Raw genomic sequence first — 18,099 nt, 5'->3', positions numbered from 1 at the left:
AGTCAATATACGCTGGTTGCATGCATGGGTTTTGTCTTTTCAAAATAAACTTCCATCACAGGAAGTTGGGTTAAGGCAGCAAAACGGCTCAGTTAGGTTTAGGAGTAGAGCGTGGTGGACATTAACTTCTCTCAACATTTACTTTAAGTTTGGCACGGGAAACGAACAGCGACCTCCTCGATAAAAGTTCTGTTTTATTGGACTATCTTGCTCTTTAAATGACGTCAGGTACTCTGGTAATAGCATGGACCAATACATGCTCAACACTAACTGTTGGTAGAAGAGTCAGATCAGAAAACATTTACTGTATATGTGTTTCTCTGGAGGGCACTGACTAACACTATGTGGTGTGACGTAGACCTGAGCTGCATGCAGAGTCTGAATGAACAGTGAATGGAGATCACTGTTGATATGCGCAGGTGCACATGCAGCAATACCTTTTTTTATGTCTTCATGTCAGCAGCTGTCACGGATGTTTGCCTCCACGGTGGCTAAAGTCAGACAGTCCACCACTGCAGCATTTTGAGGGTAAACATGATGTGATGATCCTCACAAGGGATGAGAGCAGAGCCAGCAACAGCAGCAGGATGATACTGCATCGAGCTGCAGTGCTGTTAGCAGTACAATCACAGGCTGTGGGCTCAGTGACAAAGGAAACAGAATGAAAACCCCTTTTGTGCTTTTCAAGGCTCTTCATCATTCCATAGCCAGTGCGCCTGGCAGAGGATATTGAGGGAAACAATTCTCCCCCTCTGCGTTGTTGCTTTACAAAACTGAATTATTTCGAAGTCTACTAATGAATACTATTGATGGTCTTTGACAAGTTTCTTAAAAGTGACAGTACATATTTGCAGGTTAATTTTTGATGGTTATGATAGCATTGATTATTAGTTTCTTTCCAGCCTGAACGGATCAAAACTTTTATCTTTCAGCCTAAATCTCAACACAAATATCACTGCAGCATAAGCAGAGATGCATCATGTTTTTAAAACCAGATGTGCTCGGTGTTCCTATGGCGGTTGAGGGCTGCACAATACTGTAAAACGAAAGCCAAATTAAGAGGCTAAATTAAAAAATGTTCTTGCTACTAAGAAATTAGTAGTAAACGATTTAACCATAAATACATTGGTTGTATAGGTATGATAATGACATGCCCCCCCCCACCCCACCAAAAAAAGGAAAAGTATTTTTTTGTCATCTTGTCAGTCATCTTGTCATTTATATAGCATGTCACCCTGTTTTTATAATAAAAAAAAGGCATGAAATCTCACTTTCTGCAATATGGGACCTTTAACTTGATGTAACACTTGCACATTTCAATGTCGTTGCTTCATCGTGCAGCGCTTGAGGGTGGGTTATTGTATACCACGGGTTTGCCTTGTGTAAAGGTTGGGTGACTGCATCATAAGAGTGATAGTACAGTGACAATAAGGTCTAGTGCCTGTGTCCTTTGGGCTGTCAAATGTAAAATCCTTATTGTTACAAAGTCTTCCTGAGGAAATACATCCAACACGTCAAAGTGCAGGAAGGTTAACATCAGGGTTGATAAATAACTGATAAGATGGATGCATAAACCATGAAGGCAGCTAGTGAGAGCATGTTTACATGTACCCACTGTAGCTCAGTTACATGCACTTTGTGTGCTGGGATGTATCTGTGACACTTTGCTTGACAATGTCACTATTTTTCTTGTAAAGTGGGAGAGGATGGCCGGCTATCCAATTACACGGAGCCTCACTTTAAGTGGCCTCGGCCTCAGGTAACTGTATTGATGTCACAGAGCGTCGTCTCATTCCTCGTACAGCGTTTTTGAGCGTTTACACCCTCTCTTACCCTCAGACGTTTACGCTCAGTTAGAGTCTGTTCACGTTCAGCGCTCCGGGCCAAGAGTGCACAATGAGATTGGTCCAAAGAATCGGTGGTATCGCCCCACTCCAGTGTGTGATTCAGCTGATGGAATGAGTCAAGACTGCTGTGCTGTGGAAATAAATGCTGCAGTGATTAAAAAGACACAAAGAGAAAGAAATACATCAACCGACTCACATGTAGCCTTCAAAGCCGCTATAATCTACATGTTTAGACTTGCTGGTTCAGACTAAAATATCTCAATAATTAAAATTATTGAGATGGATTTTGGTTCAGACCAGGTGTCGCTACCAGAACCGTATATCGCATTTCTACTTTACTCCTCCACCCTCAACGCTCTTTTAGCTTCTTTTTTTTTCAGAGAAGAAAGCTGTAAAAAGCCACTGTACACTACTTTCTCAGAAGCAAACAGCAGACAGGCCCAATTAGTTGTGAACTGGTGAACAAATTAGAGCATTTAGCAGCTAAATGACAGATATTTCCCTTAGTTGTTGGTGGAGGAGACCAAAAACGAACAAAAAGAGAGAGAATTTGGGACTTTTGGACTCGTGGACAAAAAAACAAAGATTTCTAATGAGTCATATGTTGATATCTAACTGCTGGATGTTTAGAAAAGCAAATCTTTGCTAAGAAGTTCATCATATCAACTTCTGCTAGTTTCCCTCAACTGGCCAAGAAATCCATTCATCATCTGGAGCCCCCAGATATCTGTTCCTTTGAGGCGTTACTTAATGCTCCAGATTCATTCCTTTAGAGACAGCCAAGGAAAGTACAACCAATGTAGCAGAACACTTTTGAGAGGGAAGATGTTATTACTTGTTTTGTGTTTTCTATCAATTATTTATGTCAACAAAATGATAAATGATGTATTTCAATACAGTATTAGAGGAAGCCAGAATGTGTCTTTTCGATGAGGAATTAGACTTGCTGTGTTCTAACTCTTACTTAAATGAAATGGCATAAATCTTATATATAGATGTTGGTTTCAATTAAGTTTGAGTTTAAAAAAAAAAGTGATGAAAAAGCAGTTATTGAAACAATATTTTAACATATTGTATACATTAGAAAATGATTATATGAAATGAGAGCAGACAGTAATAGTAAATGACATTAAGCGTCCTCCAACAATTATCCAGTTTACCGAACTGACAAATGTCTTGAGTTGTGAAAAACACATCCTTTAATTGCAAAGAGCAGATAGTAGATCAGTTGCTTCAACTGAATGTGGCATAAATATTTTAGAGGTATCTGATACAGTCTTTGTTAACACCCACAAACAGTGAACATTTTTTTATTTTTTGGTATAAAGGGCTATTTCGTGATACAACAAACCATTCATCTCCTCTACTGCTGTTCACACGAGTATTGTGTGGTAAGAAAATGAATGAATGTCACTTTTATTGTTTTTTTTACAACCCTCTACTTTTATGGGACACATTGCGTGTAAAGGAACAGTAAAGATGGGAGACAACTTATGATCCAAATACATACATAAAGATCCCATTGTGTGACCACCCAGTCTGTTCATTTTTGAATTTGTTCGGACTTTTTTGCCATTTTTCTCCAGGCCCTGAGAAAAACTTTATATAAAAAACAGATGGAAAACTGTGCTTGATTGCTTTAAGTCATGTGTGGTGGCCCAAGTTATTATTACTGGGCTGTACCACCATTTTTTTGGTTTGTTTTTGAATGTTAAAGCAATATGTAATTTACTATTGCTCTTGAGCTTGATTTGTTGGGTGTGCGTGTCAAATTTAAAGAAGTATTCCCCTGATTTAGTCACTCCTGTAACATTGTTGGACTTTTTAAAGGAAGGATCAAAATTGATGCAGCAACAAAATATATTTTCCACTTCATTCAAAACATTCTTCTTCCTTGTATTCTTCAGGCCAGAGTGCCGGTGTCATTTATGATGTCATGAGATGTCACACTCATCTCGCTCATTTTAAGCTAACCAAAACACTTCAATTCTTAGTTTCATAATGTAAACATAATAATAGATAATATATTCTATTTCCGCCAATAGATCCCCCTAAAGGCCTTTACAAAGTGTGACAAATACACAACAAGAAAAAAAGCAAAATACTCTCCTGCAGATTTTATATGTCTAAGGCTTTTATTGTGAAAGGTAAGAACGGAAGGAGTGGATCTGCTCTGTGCTTCCTGTTTTATGACTGAAAGAAGTAATGAAGTTTGCTGCCTTGTTTCGGACTAAGTAGCCATCCCGTTAATGTTTCATATATCTGCACAACTCGATTGGCTGATGCGTTTATTCGTGGTGCTGAAGCAGACAAAAATCCAAGTCATGCCGAAAAAAAGTGACAGTGATTCATTTGCATGACAAACAAACTATTTTTATATTGTGCTTCTGTTATGTTAATTTATCAACACACCACTCCAATGATGTTTAAACATCTGAAGGTGCATTTAGATTGAACACACAGTGTGTTTACACTTCATGTTATTTGAAATAATTTGACCACTAGAATGTTTAGGTTTTTTATCCTGTTGGTGTTCATTCACCGCTGACATCCAACAGCCCAAATGTAGAAACGCATACAGTAGTCATCCATTATGCACCATTATGTCTTTGAAAAACGTATGCAGTTTCATCATCTGTAAAAAAAAAAGAAGCTTTTAACGCACCTTTTCACGGGCTTGGCATTACCTTTTACTGTGCTCATTAATAATCACACTGCATGCTGAGACAATGCTACATTTCTTTTAAATCTGCCTGGATTGGTCCTTAAACTCACTCTTTCACCTCTGTGATGGATACAAAGGTACTCATGTGGTCTCATTATGTTACATCAGTAAAAAAAAAAGAGCTTTTGTCTGTAACAAAGCAGGTTCTACCCAAAGTAGACTCTATCAGCATATCTAGTTTATTATCATATTCACAGCCCACCTCACCTTTATTATTCAGTGTTCAGTTCAACATGTCATGTATATACAACTCTTTTCTTTTTCATCTTCAACTGAAATGAATGTAATAATACCAGCTCTCCCACAACCCACACAAACTTTTTTCCCTCTCCCACCGGAACATGAGTTAGAGGCTGCTATGGGTTTTCTCTAAGACTCGGGGAGGTTGAATAATCTATGTATAATCATGTGCAGAAATACAGGGAACGGCAGTAATTGGCACCTGATATTCCCCACTTCCCCTCCTCTAACAGCTACATTTGAATAATCTTGACAGTAGGGCACAGACACAGCGAGATAAGTGCGTCTTGAGGAAAAAGTCTAGAGAAAATGACACATTCACTGTCATTCGCGCTTTCAGGCACTGATGGACACAAAATCCTTTCTACTCTGGTTTTTCATGTTTATTGCTTTTTCCATGTAAATACAGGAATACTGTCGGGGCGTTAGCGGTTAGAAACTGCAGCTCTTTTGCAGCTCTTGCTTGTTTACCGTATAATGTTGTTTATCTCTGAACTGAGTCTCCCTCTATTTTATTTCCTTTGGATGCTTATTTATTATGAAATCAGTCTGAAATATTAGCGCACGTACATAAGAGTCCACAGAAGAAAACAGACAAAAACACAGAAACTATACATATGGTTGTTCTATTCTATTTTTGTAGTCATTTTGAATCTTTCTACGTATGTTGTGTGTCTTTGTAGTCACACCATATCTAGTGATGGTCATTTTAAGTCTTTTTGTATTTGCTTTTTGTCTCTTTGTAGTCGTTTTGCTTCTTCCTGTAGTTGTTTTGTGTCTTAGTCGTCATTCTGTGTCTCTTTATGCAAATTTTTGTGTCTCTTTTTAGTCTTTTTGAATATCTTTGTAAGTTGTTTCGTGTCTCTTTGTAGTGATGTCTTTTTGTATTTACTTTTTGTCTCTTTGTAGTCATTTTGTTTCTTTCTGTAGTTGTTTTGTGTCTTTGTAGTCGAATCGTATCTAGTGGTGGTCATTTTGTGTCTCTTTGTAATAGTTTTTGAGTCTTTTTGTATTTACTTTTTGTCTCTTTGTAGTTTTGTTTCTTTCTGTAGTTGTGTTGTGTCTTTGTAGTCGTTCTGACTCTCTAAATGGTCTTTGTTGTTCTCTTTTTAGTCAATCTGTGTCCCTATGAAATCATTTTGTGTCTTTTTGAGGTTGTTTTGCATCTCTTTGTATTTGTTTTGGTGTCTTTGTAGTCATTTAATGTTTCTTTTGTAGTCATTTGAGTAATTCCTGGTTATGTATGTGTCTCTTTGACATTTTTTAGGTGCAGGTAGACCTGCTCAGTCATCCATCCATGATTTCAGTCTAGTCATGGACCAAACAACTGTCTTTGCCTTTGACCAACCAAAATGCGCTTTAAAAACATTAAAGCTGCCGTTAAAAATCATATTCAGATGATAAAATGTTGAGTCTGGTTCAGTTTACATGTAAAGACACTGATATGTGAACTAGCAAGTCTAGTTTGTGGCAGTGAGGGCTTTTTCCTTTGTCTCCATGCTGGAGGGACATTCACAGCACTTACGGGTCACACTCCACACATGCTTTAAATTTGCCACTACAAGGACTTCCTGCTGAGACTGAGTAGGAGTCCCATTGAAATGAATGGAGAAGCCTGTGATTTGTGCTGCAGTGCTTTAGTCCGTGAGAGAGGGCCCTTGGATTGCTCACTGTACGTTGCCTTCACAGTTTCAAGTGAAGTGACATGTCTTTGCTCCATGCTGATATGATTGAAATCAGTCTGCTGGAAAATCTATCCTTCAAATATGCTTTGAAATACCTATGAAGTCTCTCTCTAGAGACCGTTATGAAGAAGAGCGCAGCATGTTAAATCCATCATTGTGCTTGTAATAAATGTTCTCATGAAGGCAGAACGACGAGAGAAGTCCTACGAAGACATGTTGGTGGGTTTCATTTGTGATGACATTTTGGTTGCTAATGTTATTTTGTTAAAATGAAACGACGTGAGGTGTTAAGAGGAGAAATGTGTCTTTGGAGGAACTGATAACAATGAATCATTATTTAAAGACACAAATACACTGATTTAATAGAAGCACTCAGAAGACAATAAAAGGTTGATAACATCTGGTTTGATCTTTAACAATGTGTTTTTTAACAATAAACTCTGAAAAGTAAAATTAGGGCTCTAACTCTGAAATGTAGTAGAGCAGAAATATAAAGTGGCATAAAATGAGTAGAAATATTTAGTTACTTTCCACCTCTGATAGCATTGTTCTCCTCTGTTGCCTAAGTACTGCACATTTGTTAGATTGGTAGAAAAAAAAAAAAAAAAAAGATTAATGAGGCTTTATGTGCACACCCATAAAAACCTGTTTGCTAAGCATGAGCGGTAACAGAGAAGATTCATTTTGGCATTTGGGGAAAGATTATTATGAAATGGTTGTTCTCCAGTAAAGGAAACCCAATGGTTTTAAGATGTCAATTAAAATAATAAATAAAACTATTTTGGATGAAAGAATACACATTCTTGAATAGAAACACTAAAACGACGCCGGTTACAACGCTTTGGGTTTTGATATTGATGGTAAAGGTTCTGGAGTTGTTTACATTGTAAAATGCGGTTAACTTCAAACTGTCGCAATTAAGTTTGTGCAACAAAACTGCATTTTTAGGTTCAGAAATAAGTCCTGGGATGGGTTGAAATACCTACTAAGCTACTGGTGTAACATCCACATGTGTTCTCTGACAGATGTGTGAGTTCCCTTGTTTTCACACCTCACAACCACCTAACGTTTCACACACCAAGTCAATCATTTTATTTATTTTTTTTACAGCCATAACTGCGAATATTCCTCGTAGAAATAAAAAATGTGTTGTCCTCCACTTCAGCTATTATTTCATTAATCATATGAATATATCCTTATTTCTGTGTCTTTTTTCCCCCATTGTAATCTCCGCCAAAATGATCATGTGATCAGTCACGTGTGAGTGGCTGTGTCTGTCCACGTTCAATCTGGCATTCTGCTGCAGCAAACTGAACAGCGTTGTTGGTGCCCAGTCACGAGTGCGTGCTCAAGGACTTCATGCAGTTGTCGTGACTCACGCTTTCTCAAAAAAACATTTTATTGCCTGTGTTGTACTGCCCCCGACTACTCAGTCACTACTCTGAACCGGCCCTCAGTCAGTAGGGGCCCCTAGTGATGACACAGCTTGCAGATTGTTTGGCTAACCTCTCTCTTTATATTTCATTTGAATCCAAAACTACATTCATCAGTTTTCTGTTTCCACAGTCTCCAGTCAGTTACCATAAATCTGCACTCATCACTTTACAAAAAAAAACAAAAAAAAAAAACCTATTTCCCAGGAAGAAATCATGGTTTGAAAAGCCTGCATTTATCGCCCACTCAGACATAATTATGTTCTCCCTCTCAATTACCGTGAAAGCCATCGAAACGAGTCTCCAACGGCAACATCAGCGCCGTGCAGGAGGCACAAGAGTGTTTGTAGGATTTCAGCGGGGTCATTACTAAGAAGATGACTGCGGAGTGGAGTGTAGAGGAAGACAATGTCTATGCTGACCTTTGACCCCGTGAAGCACAGCGATAGATCAGCTGCGTCCTTCGACACAACACGCCGTTCTACAGTGTCTGACTCCTGCTTTCACCTGGTGAATAAGTAATGTTTTAATAGTGGGAGGTGAATGTTGTTTCCCCTCTGCTCTGACACACACACACACACACACACACACACACACACACACACACACACACACACACACACACACACACACACACACACACAGACCATATAGCTTCTCAAGCCGCATGCCTGTGTTATTCAGTGTGTTGTTCATTTGCTACATCGAACCCCTATAGGCCACACTGCTATAAAATATTCATCGGTGCTATAAAATAACAATCGATACAGGAAAGCGTGATAACACATGAGTGGACATGATGTTCCTTTGGCTGCGCATCTTTAGAGGAGGACATGTTTATTAGATCATTTAAAAACGGGCTGCTGGATTCAAAGGATCAGAGGTGCTCTGAGTTGTTCCATCTGCTTTTGTGAACTCAAGTTACTTGTGTGTGGAGACTTTCAATATGAATGATTGTTCATCCATGTGGTGCCCTTTAAACCGCTAAGAACACAAACTACACCAGAGGTTCTTTACCCGACCTGATGAACCCCAACAGCCCCGTCACATGACTCGGTTTCCCTTTCTTCAGCTATAGCACTGTCTGCTAAAAGATAAGTTCCCGTAACAAAGAAACTGCAATGTGAGCTATATTTTGAGGGAAAAATATTATTTTCATGGATTACATTTACTTCTGATGTTTCAAATGAGTCCACGGAGGTTTGGATGGTGGAATGGTTAAAAAAAACACCCAGGAGACTGCTGTTAGTGACTCGTGTGAAGCAGGTACTGTTGTTGCCTGAACATTTTTAAAATGTTTTTTTTTATATATATATATATATATATATATATATATATATATATATATATATATATATTTGTTTTTAATAAATAAGCATTTGTGTTTTTAAATTAGCTGAAATATTCCAGAACTTGACAGTTTCAGTGGTTAAACAACACAAGAGTGTACATTAATACACTAAACATGAATTATTAAACATCATAAGAAAACAACAAAGTATACGAACTCCCCTCTCCAAAACTTAACATAAAAAATCTGTCACCAAAAACATTTTTCCTACTAAAAAAAACAACACGTTTCTCTCCAAGAAAGCGAATGAACATATTCTCACAAACTATTCCTTTTTTAGGTTTTCTGTAAACAAACCTTGTGTGACCTTGTGAAAAACTTTTCAATGAATAATTGATCTAGTAAAACATGAATCAGATATCAGTCACAGGAGACATTTTACTTTGACGAAATGGTTAAATGCGGATACTTGTGTACTTTTACTTTGATAGTATTGTGAATGCAGTGTTTCAGGATCTACCTCGAAACGCTGCTGACAATGTCTAATATAATAGTATATTATGCATATAATATATTATTATATATACATGTTATACAGTCAGAATTTTATTCTATTATAAGGCTAGTTTGAGTCCTAACAGTTTTCTCTTTTGTACGATGAACACAGAATACTGAGTACATTTCCTCTCACAACAGACAGCCGGCCGTCAGCTGCTCGTCAGATGTTGTCTTTGAGATGTGTTCAGTGCAACTTTTTCACTGAAGACGTGAGGTAACTTGGGGTAATTTGGGGCGACGCGAGGCGTTTGATCAGTCAGCCTTTTGTCTGCGGCGGCTCTTTGAGGTCGGCTCGATGCATCAGGGCTCCAACGGTGTCAATTAGAAGTTTGAATCGGGAGTGAATGCAACAAGAAAACTCCAGAGAGAGGAATATGTCTCAATTCCTGGCACAGGTGTGTGTTAGAAAGGTAAATAATAAAAATAGGTGAGTAGAGATAAACCTCTTGGCATGCTGGCGGAGAAGGTTGTTGGTTTGAGAATCGAAAATATTGGAAAACAACTTTATTGTCCACAAGAGAGGAGAATTGTTTTTAGCTCTTCAAAATATAAACATACAACATACAGTAAGTGACTTATAGAACAAAAGTGGAGTCAAGAAATCCAACCTGATCTCATTTAAATAGCACATTAGAGCATTTCCCAACATTTGAGCGTGTCATCATAACACATTTTAGGATTTGTGTCATTTACAAGCTTCTTTTCACTTAACGCCAAATCATAATCGTGAAACAGTCACTGTTACTCTGGGCAACAAAATCACCTGTTTAGGAAAAACATCATGGTTGGGTTGAAAATAAGTAAGTTAAGTAAAATACTTAAAAAAACAACAGCACTTCAGACACTGGTCTTGAACACTTGTCCCCTAGTTGCAAATTGTGCATTTGTTTGACCGACCCACATCTCCATCGGTCCGCCATCGTTGGCCCATGTCACATTGTATACTACGTTACATGTTGAGCTTGTATCACAGTTATTCAGATGAGTTTCCATTGCAGTCAGTACAGAGTACACGGCGTACAAATGGCACGCAAAAAGCAAGAAAGGCTTTCTTATTGCAAGCAAAATGACTTAGTTTGTCGTGTCAATCATCAGCCATCGGGTGAGAAACCTCTCGAAAGTATTGAAGCACTATCAAGAACACTACAGTTACCTACACGCGTGAAATAAGTAAGGCAATAAAACATGAAATAAACAAGTTTGGTGGCAATTTTTTTTTTTGCAATGCTAATGGAAAGGCTCTATGCATGGCAATACTGGTTTACCATTCACTGAAATATCTGAACAATTGGGTGGATTGTGAGGGAATTAGTTCATAGTCTTCAGAGGCTGACTCTTAATGTAGTGGTCAAGTGGTCACTTGCTTTTTCTACTAGCACCACCAGGAGGTTGAAATTTCTATAAGATGAATGACCATGAAATGCGCTACAAGTCTACAGATATTCAATGTCCCCAGAGGATCAACTGCTGTCCCGTTGGTTATTGTCTGACTTTTCCTCAAGCTCCACAAGCAAGTTCAAATGTATCTCATCATCTGCTTGATGGACTGGCACAACATTATGTGCAGATATTCATGGTTCCCAGAGGATTCATCTTTTGGTTATTTCTGACTTCTCATCTATGGCCGTCATCGGGTCGACATTATAAAGTATCCAAAACTTTGGTGTCAGGAACGATTTAGCTGCAGAGCTAATAAAATTCCGATCAGCATCAGTTGCACTTTGTGTTTAGTGCTAATTAGCATGCTAACACGCTATATTGACACAGTTAACGAAGATATAGTTACTACTCTCAGAGGAGCTCCACTGGCGGTCCGGAAGTGAAGAAAGACGCCTGAAAGTTGAAACGGCTTCTGTGAAATATAGCACGTCCTGTTAACAAATAATCATTTCTTTAGTCTTTATTTTTCATTCAACAGAGTAACAATAACGAGAAACGGAACTCAATATCTGTCCAGCAAGAATTTAGTAGAGAACACCTTAAAGGAGCTAATAAACATAACTGACTTTTTCTCTCAACGTGTCCCTGAGGGCTGCACTAAAGCAAGTATGCAGTAAAGAGGAACTTCTACAGCTCCATCTCCATGTATACCAGCTCCATCTGCATGTATACCAGCTCCATCTGTATGTATACCAGCTCCATCATGTATACCAGCTCCATCTGCATGTATACCAGCTCCATCTGCATGTATACCAGCTCCATCTGCATGTATACCAGCTCCATCTGCATCTATACCAGCTCCATCTGCATGTATACCAGCTCCATCTGTATGTATACCAGCTCCCATGTATACCAGCTCCATGCATGTATACCAGCTCCATCTGTATACCAGCTCCATCTGCATGTATACCAGCTCCATCTGTATGTATCTCCATGTATACCAGCTCCATCTCATGTATGCTCCATGTATACCAGCTCCATCTGTATGTATACCAGCTCCATCTGCATGTATACCAGCTCCATCTGTATGTATACCAGCTCCATCTGCATGTATACCAGCTCCATCTGTATGTATACCAGCTCCATCTGTATGTATACCAGCTCCATCTGTATGTATACCAGCTCCATCTGCATGTATACCAGCTCCATCTACCAGCTCCATCTGTATGTATGCTCCATCCATGTATACCAGCTCCATCTGTATATACCAGCTCCATCAGCTCCATCATGTATACCAGCTCCATCTGTATGTATACCAGCTCCATACCAGCTCCATCTGCATGTATACCAGCTCCATCTGCATGTATCCATCTGCTGCTCCATCTGTATGTATACCAGCTCCATCTGCATGTATACCAGCTCCATCTGTATGTATACCAGCTCCATCTGTATGTATATGTAATCTACAGCGCTAACCAGCCGTGACCTGCTCATGATGTCGCCACTTACTGTCTATCTGCTCCAGTGATGCTGGACTGCTGCTCGCCCTGCACACTGACTGCTCCGTGAGCGAGCGTCCATGAAGCCCAGAGTATTAAAGAAATATATATTAGTACGCAACAACACGCAGTACATGACCTCATGACTTGTATCCATAATATATAAATGGTTCCATCCATTCTTTATTCTGCCTGCTAGAAATATATAGCAATAATTTACAACAGCAAGACATTTTGAAGGGAATTTATACGTGTGTACTTCCAATGCTGATACTTTGACTACATGAAGCTGATAATATTTGTGTACTTTTACTGCTGATGCTTTAACGACATGATGCTGACGATACCTACTGATACTTTAGCTAGATGAAGCCGATAATACCTGTGTACTGATACTTTAGCTAGAAGAATGATAATACCTGTGTTCTTTTACAACTGATACTTTAGCTACATGAAGCTAACAATACTGCTATATTTTTACTACAGATACTTTAACTACATGACGCTGACAATACCTATGTACTTTTACTGCAGATACTTCAACTATACGTGAAGCTGATGATACTTGTGTTCCTTTTAGTGCTGATAGTTACCTACATTAATCTGATAATACTTGTTAACTTCCACTGAAGTGCCATTTGAATGCAGGACTTTTACTTATGTTTTACATCGTTGTATTGGTACTTTTACTGAAGTAAAGCATCTGAGTACTTCCTCCACTACTGCATCTGTTCCATCTGTTTAAACACAAGACTAAAAGCACAAACAAATACACGTTTATTGATTTAATCATAGCAGTTCACCTCTCCACATCTTTTCGGGCCTCCTGGTTTAGAACCATCAGAGGCTTTGGCTGCTTATGAACACAAACAAGCCATAAACCTGGAGATGATAGATAGTACTGACAGTACTGCATGTTTGCTAACTTTTGGGAGCATTTACCCCGAGAAGATAAGATAAGAAGTCGCTGGTGGCTCCGCTCCAACGCAGCACCACGGCCCCTCCTCCTGCCGTCTGATTACAACCGAGGTCTGCCAAGAGAGCTGCCTCGTCTACCTTGAGACGTGTGTTGGTGATTAATTATGGTTATTTTTCATTTTACACTTGTTAAATGTCAGCCAGCTGATCAAGTTACAGCTATAATCACATTTAGAGGGCTCTTTATTCAGACTTAAGTTATGCATTAAATTAGTCTACTCTGTGAGAGGCCACCGGCTCCCAGAGCTGCCCTGACCTTCCAATGATAAAAGAAAAAAAATGGCCAGTAAGCTGTGATTGAATGCAGGAGTATGAGCAAGCTCTATGGTGCCTCACAGTTAGCAGAATAAATGCAGTTATCTTTATTTCGTGCAAGCAGCTAAATCATGAAGAATGACTTCAGAGGGGAGTAAGAGACTCAAGACACAGACACAAAGAAAATATAGAGAGATGTTACACAGTCATTTATTATGTTTAGACGCAGCTGTCTTAAGTGTTTAAAGGTGGTCTACAAACAGGAACATAGTATAGTTCCTCAGAATGAAAATAACAAATGACTGTCTGTTCAGTAATGGTACTTTGTAATATTAAATATTTAAGGCCCTTTTAGATTAGGGAGACCAGATAAGAAAAATGCTAGCAGCTCTGTGAGGGTGAACTTTGACTGTGAGCTAAATGCTATGCTAACATGCTGATGTTTAGCAGGTGTAACGTCCACCATGTTCTCTCCTGTTCGTTGCCATTCTGCACCTCGGACTCGCCCACCTGCTGCGGTCACCTGACTGCTCGACGGTTTCGACTTTCCCTCGTCAGCCCTGCAGCATATAAATGGACCATTTCTACTCAATGCACTGCACAGTTGTTGTTGTTGTTGTTGTTGCTTTGTGTGGTTTGTCGGTGAAGCCTTTGAACCATCCTTTTACCATGAAACTTAAACCAGTAAGCAAATAAATATACATGTTTTTTTAATAAATCTCCTGTCTGCTATTTGACTGCATTTGGGTCCTATTCCTTGAAGTCCCACACCCACCTGTGTGACATTTTCGCCATCTTAGTTGCTTATTAGCAGTCGACAAAAAGAACCGCTGAGGCTGCTGGGAAGGCCATTAGTTCTGCATTTGTTATCCGATTGGTCGTAAGCCAAAGGATCACCAACGTTTTTAGAAATAATCATGAGGGGAACATGAATATTTGAATCTAATTCAAGGCATTTCACTAAGCAGATTTTAAGATATTTCATAGGATAAGTTAAAAACAGAATTCTACCGTGTTTTAGGGTTTAGTTCCGTAGGTTTTCTTTGGCCTTTCTGTTGTATGCTTATCTCGTTTTGTGTTGGCTTTGGCAAACATCTATACAACACTGTTAACGTCTAAAATGATGCACATGGTGTGTTGTCTGCACTTGGATCATATTACAGATAATCCCTCTAGTTTTGATGCTTTTTCATGACTGGACGGTCATCGGAGTGTCGTTATATAGACGGGGCCTAGTCCTTCCACTGATTTCTACAAGTCAGCAATATGAAATCCAAAGGCCCCAAATGAAAGGATGCTGAAATAGATCAAATATGATATATCCCTAATGTTGTGACTAAGAAGTCCATGCTGCGAGGTTTTGAATCATGTGAAGGGGAGGGTTAGTTTAAGGTTAATGAAAGCCTCAATAACCCAATCTGAAAAATGTTAGTTAGGAGCACTCTGTGTTTTTGTTCCATGATGAAAGAGGGTTGAACTTTGTACTTGAACTTTTTGTACTTGAACTTTGTACTTGAACTTTGTACTTGAACTTTGTACTCGCCCTTCAAAACTTAGACAGAGGCCTGGATGCTTGTAGCCAATAGCAATACACGAACACGGCTGCTAAATCTACTCCACCCTCCGCTAACTTCACCCTGTAGATCTTGAATGAATGAATGAATGACACCGTAAATCACTTCAGCTCATCATCATCATGATCATATTTCACTCCCATGTTCCAGGAGGGAGGGTTATTGTGCATTGACGAGCAAGTCCTCCATCTGGACAGAAAAGGAACCAGCTCGTATCCAGGGCGACCGGGTCGGCCAGCCGCCAGGTAGGTGTATCCCTCAAGGACACTCTGACAGAATGTGTGCAATATCATGGACTCTGTGGTATCAAACATGTGACCTGTCATTTCCCTGTAATTGCTGGGGCAGCTTACCAACTTTGTGGGAAACTGGCAGCAGTGACTTTTCAAGTGAGGGGTTCATTATATTCCGTCTGATAGCTCAGCGCGGCGTCTGAGTGAAATCCAATGCCACAATTCAATTACCTAGAAAATGTGTTAACAAATTTGCACTTACAGCATTTTTCCATGGAATCATACAAGAGACGTTTTGTCTGAGCTTTGACGGAAACAATTGTATCGTTTGTCAAAAGTGTTTCGCCTCAGCAATTGTCCTTGATCGCTTGACTTGCTCACTCTCTATAAGTCACTCTGGGTGAGCCATCAGTCAAATGCCTAAAAAAAAATGGTAATGAAAGAACGGCCTGACGTGTTGTCGTAAATGTGACGGAGGCTCTTTTTTGTTTCCTCGAAGGTCGTTGTTACATCTCTGCAGCAGCTGCACTGTGTGAGAGCATCCTGTGAAAAGTGCCAAGAGGCAGGTGACACACATGAAATGACGAGTTATGACGGTCCACGTGTTGACTCATGGTTGCATGCGTAGTTTGACTCATCGGATGTGAGTGTATGTCTGCCACTGGCCACCTATTTCAGCCACCATGTTCCACCTATTCCACTATCTATTTAGCAAGGGCACGGCCGCTGCATCACCCCTAAGTTCATTTTGAGCATCAAACACTTCATGTTCTGCTTCATGGTGATTTCTTTTTTTTTCCCAGCAATTTAAGGTGGGAAAGTCTGAATTCATGTATTGGAAAGTTTAGGCGCCAGAATATACAAATATAACAAAATGTAATTCAGTAAGGCTCTAGATCATTCCGTACTACTTTTAAAATGCATTCTCCTGTCGATCAACCTTTTTTATTTGATGTTATCTCTATTGAATCAACACTCATTTAGTCATGATTATTTTGGTATCTTTTGTTTGGGAAAAAAAACAAAACTTAAACTTAATCCTCCCACATGGGACCCCAGAGGTTTTTTGTCCAGCTTTATTCTATCATTCACATTTTTTACATGACTTTGTCAATCAATTTCTTCCTTATGATTTTGTTTGTTTTATTTAGTGCTTTTTAAAAATACTAATGTATTGGGGTCCTGGGGAAGCCCAGTCCAAAGGAGCCAATTGCAGCTTTTGCAGCTTTAATGGATAAAAAAATAATAAATTCTTCACCCTAGCCATATAGGTCGGGATAAGTAAAAAAAACATCATACTTTCACCCAGAGACGCCTGTTTGTGTCCTGTGAGAAAACTCAACATGTTGAGGTTTTTTTAAGTTACCTACGTACCTGTTCATAACAGTACATAACCACGTTGCGTACTACCTCACGTAGTCACGTGGTAACTATGTAGTACAATCTTTTCTAAAACCTAAGCAAGTAGTTTTTTTTTTACCAATATTTCTAATACCTTTTATATAATCAAGTATGTTTTTGCCCTAAATCTTACCAATTAATTTAGTTGTCTTAACCTAACCAAGTAGTTTTGTTGCCCAAAGCTAACCAAGTAGTTTTGTTGCCTAAACCTAGCCATGTGTTTAAACCTGCCATCGTTTCACACAGTTAACCAGAATGGTCATATATGTTGTTTTGGGAGTCACTGGCAAACGATCTCTTCTGTCGTTAAGGTATGAGGACCTGTTGGTTTATTCACACATAGAAAAGAGTTCCCAGCAGAGCTTCCAGAGTCAGAACAGGCCGTACCAGCAATCTTTGAGATGCCCTCTTCTCTCCTGAGGTGAACCCCGGGGCAGGAAGTGTAACATCGGCACAGACAACAGATCAGAAAAGTGTGAACAGGAATTAGAGGTGTTGGAAACATTTCTTGTGTGGTTTTGCAGGACTCTGGGGGTTAGGAGCTGCTCAATCTGCTACAATTCCCAACAGGAGTGATGTAGTGTTAATGGGAATAACTTGATGTCACTGAGCTCAGCCTGTAGCCACTTAAACTCAGACCCAGTGCACTTTAAACTGGTCTAAGGTGCAAATTGGGATTTCCGTTTTATTATCTTTAGCTTCAGTTCATCACTCACTCAACAGAATTTGAAGCTCTGATTGGATGTTTTATGCCAAAATGCACTTTTTTGGAAAGTGAGTGTGTAGAATCCTTGACAATGTTATAGAGAAATAGCATTATTAACATTAACCTCTCAAAGGCTAGCATAGCGTAAATGTTTCTTAGTAATATGATCCAACAAACGGCTATTACTCACTGAGAAAAATGGGTATTTGCACCCACCTTCATGTGGGGCACCAAGATCTCTAAATACAACTTTTTCACATAAAAAAAAAATGGTTTTTTTTATGTCAAGTTATA

Source organism: Anoplopoma fimbria, chromosome 17 (assembly GCF_027596085.1).
Source record: "Anoplopoma fimbria isolate UVic2021 breed Golden Eagle Sablefish chromosome 17, Afim_UVic_2022, whole genome shotgun sequence".
NCBI lineage: Eukaryota > Metazoa > Chordata > Actinopteri > Perciformes > Anoplopomatidae > Anoplopoma > Anoplopoma fimbria.
Note: the sequence above shows the minus strand (reverse complement) of the source record.